The following is a 12,637-nucleotide window of genomic DNA, read 5'->3' on the forward strand; positions in this document are numbered from 1 at the left end:
ACGTTGACCCGTTGGAGAAGAGTCTCTCAGGGTTAGCCTTAATGCCTGCACTTAGAGCACTTGAGAGCTGACTTGAAGTGGCCATCATGGCTCAATTTCACCACGGCTTGTGGCCATGCTCAAAACGAAGAAGGCAATGTGACAAAGGCAATACATGTGACGCAAACCCCCTTCAGATCTCCCTGCGCACTGCCCTGAGACTTTTGGATAACTGGCCTCATGAGCCTGGGACATAGACAAATTGTTCTGATATTAGGAAGCATCATGCTCGTGATGTTTGCACTCAGAGTTGTGGTTAATGGCTCACTGTCCAGGTGGGGGCCTGTGACGAGTGGCATTCCTCGGGGGTCTGTATTGGGACCAGTATTATTTGACCTCTTTGTTGGGGACATGGAGAGTGGGATTGAGTGCACGCTCAGCAAGTTGGCAGATGACACCAAGCTGAGCGCTGTGACTGACACGCTGGAGGGAAGGAATGCCATCCAGAGGGACCTTGACAGGCTGGAGAGGTGGGCCCGTGCCAACCTGATGAAGTTCAACAAGGCCAAGCACAAGGTCCTGCACCTGAGTCGGGGCAATCACAAGCCCAGATACAGGCTGGGCGATGAGTGGCTTGAGAGCAGCCCTATGTAGAAGGACTTGGGAGTTCTGTTGGATGAAAAACTGGCTATGAGCCAGCAATGTGCTCTCACAGCCCAGAAAGGAATCGCATCCTGGGGCTGCATCAAAAGCAGCACGGCAGCAGGTCAAGGGAGGTGACTCTCACCTAGTCTGCTCTCGTGAGAGCCCACCTGGAGTACTGTGTTCAGCTCTGGGGCCCCCAGCTTGCCCTTATCGGACATCAACCTGCTTGAGTGTGTCTAGAGGAGGGCCACAAAGATGATCAGGGGGTTGGAGCACTTTCCCTTTGAGGATAAGGTGGGAGAGTTGGGGTTGTTCAGCCCGGAGAAGAGAAGGCTCTGGGGAGATCTTACAGCAGCCCCTTTAAGCATGGGAAGGTGGGGAGAGACTCTTTATCAGCGACCAGAGAGAGAGGATGAGGGGTAATGGTTTTTAAATGAAAGAAGGTAGATTTAGTTCAAATTATTAGGAAGAAATTCTTTGTGGGTAGTGAGACACAGGAATATGTTGCCCAGAGAAGTTGGGGATGTCCCCTCGGAGGAAGTGTTCAAGGCCAGGGTGCACGGGGCTTTGATTAACCTGGTCTAGTGGAAGATGTCACTACCCGCGGCAGGGGGGTTGTAATGAGACAATCTTTAAGGTCTCTTCCAGCCCGAAATTTTCTATGATCTATGACAAGCTCCGAGCTGTGGGGGAGCGCAGGAACCAACAGGCAGGGCAAGACCCGCTCAGCCAATGTGAAAGGCAAGGCTGCAACACGTGTGGTGGGTTGACCTAGGCTGGATGCCAGGTGCCCACCAAAGCTGCTCTATCACTCCCCCTCCTCAACTGGGCAGGGGAGACAAAAATAGAACAACAGTCTCGTGGGTCAAGATAAGGACCGGGAAATCACTCAGCATTTACCGTCATGAGCAAAACAGATTCGACTTGGGAAAAAATGTAATTTTTTATTACAGAGAGGAGCAATGAGAAATAAAACCAAATCTTTAAACACCTTCCCCCCACCCCTCCCTTCTTTCCTGGGCTTAACTTTATTCCCCATTTCTCTCCCTCCTCCCCCTGAGCAGCGCAGGGGGACAGGGAATGGGGGTTGGGGTCAGTTCATCACACTGTTGTTTCTGCTGCTCCTTCCTCCTCAGGGGGAGGACTCCTAACACGCTCCCCCTGCTCCAGTGTGGGGCTCTTCTCATGGGAGAGAGTCCTCCATGACTTCTCCAGCGTGAGTCCTTCCCACGGGCTACAGTTCTTCACAAACTGCTCCAGCATGGCCCCCCCCCCCCCCCCCCCCCCACACACGGGGTCACCAGCAGCAAACCTGCTCCAGCGTGGGCTTCTCTCTCTCCATGGGTCCACAGGTCTTGCCAGGAGCCTGCTCCGGTGCAGGCTTCCCACGGGGTCACAGCTTCCTTCAGGCATCCAGCTACTCCGACGTAGGGTCCTCCACGGGGTGTAGGCAGTCATCTGCTCCACCGCCCATGGGCTGCAGGGGGACAGCCTGCCTCACCATGGTCTTCACCACGGGTTGTAGGGGAATCTCTGCTCTGGCACCTATAGCACCTCCTTCCCCCGCTTCTTCACTGACCTTTGTGTCTGCAGAAATGTTTCTCTCACATATTCTCAATCCTCTCTCTCGCTGCAATTACTGCTACTACTGCGCAATAGCTTTTCCCTTTCTGAAACACGCTGTCCCAGAGTCGCTACCACCATCGCTGACTGGCTCGGCCTTGGAGAGCAGCGGGCGCATCTTAGAGCCGTCCGGCATTGGCTGTAACGGGGGAGCTGTATTCTCACAGAAGCCACCCCTGTAATCCCCCCGCAACCAAAACTTTCCCACGCATACCCATTACAACGGGGGAATGATTTCCCTTGGAAATCCTATGCTAAGCATCCTTGCTCCCTCCTCAGCCAGCAAAGAACAGACTTTCAGAATGGACCCAGTCCCGCAGCACCCTGGGAGCTGGGTTTCTGGGCAGGGTTGCAGCCCTCATGAGCTCGCTGGAGAGCAGCTCCTCTGCGCCCTGCAAAGCAACAAGGTGCCCCCTCACTGTGGGGTTTCCTTCAGCACCTGCAGAGCCGTCTCGGGTGGTCAAAGAGAAAGTGCCCAGGCAGGGTTATGGCAGGAGATGTGGGGAGAAGGGCAAAGCAAGGCCTTTGCGCTGCCCATAGCAGGCCCGCTACCAGTGAGGTTTCCAGGGAGACATTTTCCCAGTTCGGGCAAGGGAAAAAGGACAGAGGAAGGGAAGGAGGCATGAGTGCTGGCAGTGCCAGGGAGCAGCCGGCAGGGCTGCAGGAGGTGCCAGCTGACACCCTCCAGGAGCAGAGTGGCGCAGCGGAAGCGTGCTGGGCCCATAACCCAGAGGTCGATGGATCGAAACCATCCTCTGCTAATTGAGTTTTTTCCTGATTCCTCGTGGTGGCTGCCTCTCCCAGCAAGTTTTAGCCTGCACGGCTCCAGCTCTCTGAGTACCCATGGCCATGCCTTTCCCACACCCTGAGAGCCTACTCTCTGCCGCTGCCCCCTTCTTTCACCTTTGCTATCTTAGGAGGCCTCAGGAGCCAGCAATCCCAAAGTGACCCTCCCAAGGCAGATGGGTGGGTGTCGAGCAGTAGGCAGAGCTCCCCCCACGAGGCAGTGGGTGTCCTGGCAACACGGGTCTTTCTCCTTTCCCATCAGGCATCTCAATCCCAACTTCCCAGCTGCAAGCAGGGACCTCCAGCAATCCGCAGGTGGGGAGGAGGACAAGGCTGCTGCTACTTTGGGAAACACCAATGCGATTGACTCTGCCACCCGGGGGCTTTCTTTGTCCTGCTCTGTCTGCTGAGCAGGGCCAAGCGGGTATTGCCTATGGACACTGTATTGGCTATATGTGGCCAGATGTTGGTAGTGGAGGGCGGCAGGGGTGCTGCAGGGTGGCCTCTCTATAGAAGAGATAAGAGGCAGCCCTGTGCCAGATATGGCTGGTTCCAACTGCCTCCACAACACTGAGCCAAGGTGAAGTTTGTGGCATGGAGGGCACCCGTGATGGAGCTCCAGGATGCCTTGCTCCTTCCCTTGCCAGGCCATGACCTTTCGATTGCAATGACCCCTCAAAGACAATCCAGGGCGGCCTCTTCCAGAAGTCCTCCCTGTCCCAGTGCTTCGGGAGTTGGCAGCAGGAACACAGCACGGGTATCTGCAGGTGAGCTCCCTACTACCTGAGTAACTGAGGGGCCAGTAGCCACAGGTTCGCTTGGATGTTGACTGTGAGGCCACGTCTGGCTCTGCGGGCAATGGGCCATCCACAGGACTATGGCTTGCACTGGGTGTCAGTCTTCATTCCATAGTGGATACCGCTGTAGGATAAATCTCTTTACGTCCAAACTCTTCTCGGTGCAAAGTCCGTCACTTTTATATCCAGTCACTCCCTGGTCCACAACGGTTTTGCTGAGCCATGTCCTTGCGTTTGTCTTGACCCATGAACTTTCTCATCCAGTTTTCTGTGCCCTGCACCCCACTGAAGGTGGGGAAAGGAGTGAGCAGCTGGGTGGGTGTTTGGCTCGGTGCTTAAACCACCACAGCTACATGCACAGAAACGCACACACGAGTGCGGGGTCCATGAGTAGCTGGCACAGCTACGAACACAGACGGGGAGCGTTTCCATTAGCAGCACCCCCAGAAGCAGCCCGCGCACTCCGAGCAGCATGAACAAGAGAGAGGCCCGACCGTTTTCTTTCCCTCTGGCTGCTTAGGACGGGAGATCAGTGCTGGACAAGGATACCTTCCGTCCCACATGCAGAGCAGCAGGTCTGCCGAAGCCTGGTCTGTAGGATCGGTGTGTGCAGTGTCGCTGCACGGAGTTCAGTCCCGGTTTGTCCCGTGTGGTGCTGCAAGCGTGGGCAGTCGCCAGTGCTGATCTCGCCTAGGCGGTGAGTAGTGCATGTCGGGATTCCCTAGCTGCCGTGTTACCCAGAGAGAAAGCACTCACAGGCAAGCACCTTGAGGTCGTGTGTGTGCGCAGGGGCCTGGCAGGAGGAGGCCGCCCAGGCTCGGAAGAGGAGGAGCCGGAGGGATGAAGGCCTGAGGTGCGTTGGTGGTAGAGTGGTGAGCATAGCTGCCTTCCAGGCAGTTGACCCAGGTTTGGTTCCTGGCCCACGCAGACAAGCTTTTCTTTCACCCGGCCCCACAGTGCTTTGCCCACCTGGAAACAGCAGGCTGCAGGGCACTGCCCTGGATCCTTCAGACACTCGCAGGGAGTGCTGAAGCACCGGAGCAGGCGCTCAGAGAACTTTGGGATTCTCCCTGCCTGGGTATCACGCTCAGGTTTCAATGGGGCTCAGGCACTGAGCAGCCTGCTCTACCTTTGGAGCTAGCCCTGCTTTGAGCCGGCGTTTGGACTAGTGTCGTCCTGAGGTGCCCTGTAGTCAAGCTCCTTCCATGAAGTTCCTCACCAGCAAGCATGGAGAGCACCCGTGGGAAGAGGGGCACCTGGGAGTAAAGGCCCAGCAGTAAGAGGCCAAGAGGGACATGGCAAGCTCTGGGGCATTTCCCTTCAGCACTGCTGACGGGTCAGAGTCAATCCTCACACAATCCCACCACGGGTTGCACAAGCACTGGTAGCATTTCTCAGAAGGCCTGCCCTCAAGCAGCATGAGCCACAGAAGAGATCTTCCTGTGCACACTGGAGGAGGAAGAGGAGACATGCCTAAGGTGGAATCCGACCATGCCGGATAATGTTGTGATTGAGGGAGATGCTGAAGGCGCTGGGTTTGTTCAGCCTGAAGAAGAGAAGGCGAGGGGTCCTCTGCTGTGTGAAGGTGGCTCTCTGGCTCTCCAAGGTCTGCACTGTACCCAAAAGTTTTCAGTAGTGCAGGAGCCAGGAGTGGCCTGGCATCCTCTGTGAGCCAGCCTGGCCTGAGCTGCAGCTCCGAGGGGCTGCGGAGCTCTGGGAGATCTCGGGCTGCCCACTGAAGCCTGTAAGGGGGGCGCAATGTGTCCTTTGCGCAGCGTACCCCAGGGAGGAGCAGCAGCGGAGTCTACAGTGGTAGGAGCAGACAACATGACCTTGGGGAAGCAAACAGAGTGGGGACTCTGGAAGCCCCAGCAGGCAGAGCTGCCAGGAAGGACACCAAGGGCACAAAGGCCTGAGCAAGAAAGCTGCCTGCACGGGCCCACACAACCCATTGGCCCAGAATCCTTTCTCCCCAAGTGCTGAGTGGGCCTAGCAGAGCCCCAGGAACACCTTCCCTTGCTTGGAGAAAGGCTGTCTCAGCCCCAGAAGGGACATCCCTCCTCCGGCAGTGGCACGGCACCTGCATGGGAAAGGGGTCCCTCCACCTCTTTGCAAGAGGCCCTGCTCTTGCTCCTCCCGGATACTCCTCCCACCCTTCTCGGTCCTGCAGGTCCCAGGGGTGGATGAGGAAAGCCCTCAGTGATGCTGCTTCTCCGGGGCATGCTTTCAGAGTAGTGACTCTGTACAGATTTAACCCTTCTCCGGTGACTGGCTGTTTCTCATGCCCTCTCTGAATGTAACCTGCCATTTGATAGCTTAGGCTTTGGCATGGCCTGTCTCCTGGGTTCAGCAGTATCGGATGCCAGCCCAGTGCTTCAGGCAGTCCAGAGGTACCAGGAGGTGGTTGCCTCAGGCTCACAGTAATATGTACCTGAGTCTGGAGCAGCCTCAGGGGAGAAAATATCATTCCCACTGATGGCAGGCCTCTTTGGGGTAGGGGGGGAACAGCGTGTCCGGGAGAGAAAGACCCAGACTGGAGGCCATCCAGGACTGTGCGAGCAGAGGAACACAGTCCATGTTGTGCAACCCAAAACAAGCTGCTTTGGGTCCTCCTGCCATCTCTTCCCTCAGTTCAACCTCGTCCCCTGCCCTCTCTCGGTCGCCTCGTTCGGCAAGGTGAGGAGCTTTGCTAGGACTGCAATGGAGAATAGGGATACCTGGCTGCTTAGTATGAGCTACAAGGCGAGAAAGAGGAGAGTCAAGAACACACAGAGGCAGATTGACAGGCTGTCCGACACGGGGGTGAAGGGAGGCATCAGCAGAGACCGCACGTGCAAACATGGAAGCAGCGCTGTCTGGCCGTGAATGTACTTAGTGAGGTGCAATGTTGAAGAGGTTTGTGTGGAAACTTGATAGGCAGGTGTATTTATGCAAAATCAGGATGCTCCGAGGCAGTCAGTCCGGGTGTAGTCAGACAGGGCATGCCAGGCTTGCCGAGAGCGCTGTGCATCTCCCCTGAAGGGTTGTGCGAGCAGAGACTGGCTGGTTGCAGAGGAAGAGCGCTGTACTTGGAGCGGGCGAGGGAGACAGAGAGACTGCTGGGCTGAGCCAGGAGCACATGGCTCAGATGGGGTGGCCAGAGGGGAAAGAAAGCTCATGTCCAGGAGGTCCCATGGTGTAATGGTGAGCACTCTGGACTCTGAATCCAGTGATCTGAGTTCAAATCTCAGTGGGACCTTAGCCTTTTGGCTCCCTCCGGGCTTTCCTCACCATGCTTTCACCTTCACAGCCTTCCTCTTGGATCAATTCTTTAAAGACCCCTGATCCTCCCTCCTTTCCTGTGCTCCCAGCCCTACCACCGACAGCAGTGCCCCTTCTCCTGCCCTGTGCTCACCAAACCTCTGCTGCTTTGCTGACAACGCACCCCCATCCACTCTCGGTGTCATTGTGCTTGAGGGCTGCTCCTGGATGAGGGCATCCAGCAGGGCCTCAGAGAATCACACAACAGATGAGGTGGAGATGATGCAGTGCGAACCCAGCTCAAAGCAGGACCAAGTAGAGGACTTTTTTCATGGTGCTGTTTGCGTCGATGTTCGACACCTCCAAAGATGGAGATGTTCAAAACTCCCTGAGCATCAGTAGCCCATTTCAGCAACCTCATAGTTTTACTGTGTGTGGTATTATTGTACTTCCAGCCCTGTCCATTGCCTCTTGCTTTCTCTATGTCTCTCAGGCTTTTCTGTCTCTCGCTCGCCGCCTGGCTTATTTTTGTTGCTCTGGTATCATCTCGGGGAGTGCCACCCACAACTTGCATGATCCAAGCTTGGCAAAATAGTTGCTACTGTGGGAGAGGGCAGGTTGTCCTTCTTCCTTGCAGGGTGGGTGGCTAATCGAGGGAGAAGGAGGAGGACAAACCAGCACGAGTCTCCAGCTATGCTGCACAAAGTCTTTAATGAGAAGGAGCAAGTGCAGTGGCACAGAACAGAGACCAAGAAAGACGGCGACAGGGTACAGGGAGGCACAGAGAACGGCCCATTACCCTAGGAGGACAATCTCCACTCAAAGCACTGGCCTTTCCCCATTCTGCTGTACCTGGTGGCAATCCCAGCCCACCGAGAGCAGCCCCTAACTCCAGCACCCTCCCCCCGTCAGCAGGAGGTTCAGCAAAGCAGAAGAGAACGAGCCCTTTCTCGAGGAGCTCAGAGCAAAGCAGAGCCAGGGGAGGCACGGCGAGGCCTGCCGTGCAGCGAGGAGCAGCGGGCACAGGTCCCTCCTGCCGGGTGGGATGAGGACACCCATGCCGTCTGCAAGCCGGAGCTAAGCTCCTGCTGCTGCAGAGTCCTCATCTTCCCTCCCGCTCCACAGGGGATGATCCGGCAGGTTCAGCAGTTCAGACCGCAGCGGGGGGGAGGCAGACAGAGCCCAGACCCCCCCAGACCAAGGGAGCCTCCAGAAGAGATGGGGACCCCCCCGGCGCTGAGGGAGCTCCCAACAGCAGCTGACAGAGAGGATCCCACGGCTGTGCTCTGAGGGAAAGAGGTGAGGATGGGGCCCGGCAGGGTCACCACCACCGGCGAGGCCTGGATGGCCACCGTCGAGTCAGCGCAGCGGGCGACACAGGGCTCACTGCAGCTGCTTGCAAGTGGGGTTGGGCCACAGGAGCCGCAGGGGCGTGGGGGACAGGGCCTGAAGCAAGACATCTCTCGGAGAGGGAGGCAAAGCTGAAACACAGAGCAGAGGGGAAAAAGGAACCCCGTTATCAGCCAGTCTATCATTTCTGCAGCGCTCTCTGCAGGTACACCTTCCTGCCCTCCATCTCCCTTTCTAGCTCCATGTCCAGAAAGGGCCTCCAGATGAGCTTGCCAGCACACACAGGGCGTGACAGCTCACTTCCAAGGTTACATTTGAAGGCCTGGGAGCACCGATGTGCCTTACTGGTTGCTGATTCCACCAGGACCTCCTCCTGCATTTCCTGGTGCAGCAGCATGGGTGAAGGTGGATGCGGTTATCCCAGCACAAACAGGCTGGAGTGAACAGGTGTCTCAGAAATCCCCTCTGAAAAAACACACACTGTGCCTACAGCTCCCACGGCCCTCATCGTGCCTTCCAAGCTGCACAGCACAGGAAGGCTGTCCCACTTGTGGGAAAGGAGCCAGCACAGTGGGTTTCAAGCCCCTGTGGAAAGAGTGATCACAGCCCACCCCCAGCGCAAGCACTGCTGCATTGAAGAAGGCACTGGATGCACTTGGCCATTTGGTTAGAGTCCATCTGCTAAAGGCGCAAATTCTGTTGGGCGCACCTCCCTGCATCTGTGCCCCATCGATCCCCTTCTGCTCTTCCCACCTATCCCCGGCCACCACCATCGAAAGGGAAAGAGGTGAGAGCCTTTAAGAATTCCATTCCATGGCCAAACTGGGCAGCTCAAGTATTGACCTGAGTAGCCACCATGACAGCAGTTCAGCCCATAGAGAGAGAGATGGAGCAGTCTCAGGCTTACCTTGTTCCTCAAGGAAAGGGAGGCGAGAGAGGAGGATGCAGAGCCTGGAGCTGCGCAGGCTTTTATGGGGTGTCCCAGAGCCCTGCGGTGCCACACACATTCCTTGCTCATGAAGCATCTGAACTCCTCGTAGCTCTCGCTTGCTGAGGCTCAGTGGTGACTAAGCCCTTCCCTCTTTCATCTGACATGTTGTACTTGCGCTTCATACAACTGAACTTCGAAGTGATGAATGTGTGCCCCAGCCTTCTAATGCCAATTAATTCCAAGGTATCAAGGTTGTATGCAGGGTTGCGTAATATGGAGTCCCAGAATCCCAGAATGCCAGAACGGTAGGGGTTGGAAGGGACCTCTGGAGATCATCTAGTGCACCCCCCCTGCTAAAGTACTTTCGCCTGGAGGACATTGCACACGACTGCATCTGAGTGAGTTTGAATATCTCGAGGGAAGGAGACTCCACAGCCTCCCTGGGCAGCCTGTTCCAGTGCTCTGCCACCCTCAGAGCAAAGAAGTTTTGCCTCCTGTTCAGGCGGAACTTCCAGCGGTCCAGTTTGTGCCCGTTGTCCCTTGTCCTGTCAGTGGGCACCACTGGAAAAAGACTGGCCCCATCCTCTCGACACCCACACTTTAGATATTTTTAAGTGCTGATAAGGTCCCCTCTCAGTCTTCTCTTCTCCAGGCTGAACAGCCGCAGGTCTCACAGAAGAGATACTCCGGTCCCCTCATCATCTTAGCAGCCTGTTGCTGGACTCTGTCCTGTTTTTCCTTGGCCCTCCTTAACCTGGGGACCCGGAACAGGACACAGTACTCCAGATGTGGCCTCATCAGGGCAGAGTCGAGGGGAAGGAGAACCTCTCTCGACCTGCTCACCACTCTTCTTAGTGCAGCCCAGGCTACCACAAGGGCACATTGCTGGCTCCTGATTAACTTGCTGTCCACCAGAACTCCCAGGTCCTTCTCCAGCACCTTGACCTGTACTGGTGCATGGGGTTATTCCTCCCCAGGTGCAGGACCCTGCACTTGCCCTTATTGAACCTCACTAGGTTCCTCTCTGCCCAGCTCTCCAGCCTGTCCTGATCTCGCTGAATGGCAGCACAGCCTTTGGGTGTTATCAGCCACTCCTCCCACTTCAGTATCGTCAGCAAACTTGCTGAGGGTACACCCTGTCCCTTCATCCCGGTCGTTGATGAATATATTGAATAAGACTGGACCCAGTACAGATTGCCTTTCTCACAGTGCCTTCTTGAAGGTGAATACGGCCACCAGTCACAGAGAACTTCAGCTGCGAGGGACACTTCAAATCGACTCTCAGGAGCTTTTAGTGCAGACACTCTGGATGAACTTGAGAGACATTTCTCCCCACGGGCCATCCTAGACACACAGAAAGCTGTAGGTACGTTCAGGCAGAAGGCCGGGACTGCAGTATCCCACACGGGAGAAGGGACGCACGTCTCCAGGCAAAAGTCAACATCAAGGGAAGACCACGGTGTGCTGCAGGGAAGAATCCTGTGGGCAGGAGTGATGGCCATGAGGACCTTGCTCTCGTTAGTCAGTCTCTACCGCGGCCTGTTTTTGTGATCAAAGAGATGCCTGTGTTCTGATGGCTGCTAGGTTGGGCAATGACTTGGAAGGCAGCTATGGCATGAGATTCCACAGAAGTACCGGTTGTTTTGGGAACAGTGTTAAAATGTGTGGAAATGATCTTGAGGAAAGCAGCACTTTGGGAGGAGTGAGCCTAAGAGCTCTGTTATCCCTGGCACGCCTGAGGCCGGGGCAGAGTATTCAGGGAAGTCCACAGCAGGGTGACTCCTGTTTGCCTGGAGTTCAGGGGTTTTCCCAACTCTTCCACATCACGATGACTCCCAGGTGTTCTGGGAGACTGATCCGATGGCCCTTTGTAGCCTGAAATGTGTGGAACGGGGCCACGCCAGTCCTGACACAGGAAAAAGAGCCGTGAGCTTTTGGCTCCCTGCCCTCTGCCTCTCCTCAAAAGCAGCCCATCCAAGTCTGGCCTCGGGGGATGCCCTTGCTGATGAGAACAGCTCCATTTGGGTGTGGGTCTCTTTCAGGGAAGAACACAGGCATCTCTTTGAGCACAAAACAAGTCCGTGCTAGAGCCTGATGAGCATAAACAAGGTCTTCACGGCCCTCACTCCTGACCCGCAAGGGGCTTCCCTGTAGCCCACAAGGGTCTTTCTTTGCCGTTGAGCTTTGGCTAATCCCTGGAGAGGTGCATCTCTTCTTCCATGTGGGATTGTGCAGTCTTGACCTTCTGCCTGAACCTACCCACAGTCTTCTCTGTGTCTACGTTGACCCGTTGGAGAAGAGTCTCTCAGGGTTAGCCTTAATGCCTGCACTTAGAGCACTTGAGAGCTGACTTGAAGTGGCCATCATGGCTCAATTTCACCACGGCTTGTGGCCATGCTCAAAACGAAGAAGGCAATGTGACAAAGGCAATACATGTGACGCAAACCCCCTTCAGATCTCCCTGCGCACTGCCCTGAGACTTTTGGATAACTGGCCTCATGAGCCTGGGACATAGACAAATTGTTCTGATATTAGGAAGCATCATGCTCGTGATGTTTGCACTCAGAGTTGTGGTTAATGGCTCACTGTCCAGGTGGGGGCCTGTGACGAGTGGCATTCCTCGGGGGTCTGTATTGGGACCAGTATTATTTGACCTCTTTGTTGGGGACATGGAGAGTGGGATTGAGTGCACGCTCAGCAAGTTGGCAGATGACACCAAGCTGAGCGCTGTGACTGACACGCTGGAGGGAAGGAATGCCATCCAGAGGGACCTTGACAGGCTGGAGAGGTGGGCCCGTGCCAACCTGATGAAGTTCAACAAGGCCAAGCACAAGGTCCTGCACCTGAGTCGGGGCAATCACAAGCCCAGATACAGGCTGGGCGATGAGTGGCTTGAGAGCAGCCCTATGTAGAAGGACTTGGGAGTTCTGTTGGATGAAAAACTGGCTATGAGCCAGCAATGTGCTCTCACAGCCCAGAAAGGAATCGCATCCTGGGGCTGCATCAAAAGCAGCACGGCAGCAGGTCAAGGGAGGTGACTCTCACCTAGTCTGCTCTCGTGAGAGCCCACCTGGAGTACTGTGTTCAGCTCTGGGGCCCCCAGCTTGCCCTTATCGGACATCAACCTGCTTGAGTGTGTCTAGAGGAGGGCCACAAAGATGATCAGGGGGTTGGAGCACTTTCCCTTTGAGGATAAGGTGGGAGAGTTGGGGTTGTTCAGCCCGGAGAAGAGAAGGCTCTGGGGAGATCTTACAGCAGCCCCTTTAAGCATGGGAAGGTGGGGAGA

The 12,637-nt window shown here is 55.8% G+C and overlaps 2 non-coding genes across 2 annotated transcripts; both read left to right on the top strand.

The window, feature by feature from the left end:
- Positions 1-2,936: 2,936 nt before the first annotated feature.
- On the top strand, positions 2,937-3,008 carry TRNAM-CAU (transfer RNA methionine (anticodon CAU)). The gene has a single exon. It is a non-coding gene; the product is annotated as a tRNA-Met (tRNA).
- A 3,988-nt stretch (positions 3,009-6,996) lies between these two features.
- Positions 6,997-7,068, top strand: TRNAQ-CUG (transfer RNA glutamine (anticodon CUG)). Its single transcript has one exon. It is a non-coding gene; the product is annotated as a tRNA-Gln (tRNA).
- The last annotated feature ends 5,569 nt before the right edge of the window (positions 7,069-12,637 follow it).

The sequence above is a fragment of the Leptosomus discolor genome, chromosome 11 (genome assembly GCF_034619465.1).
Source record: "Leptosomus discolor isolate bLepDis1 chromosome 11, bLepDis1.hap2, whole genome shotgun sequence".
NCBI lineage: Eukaryota > Metazoa > Chordata > Aves > Leptosomiformes > Leptosomidae > Leptosomus > Leptosomus discolor.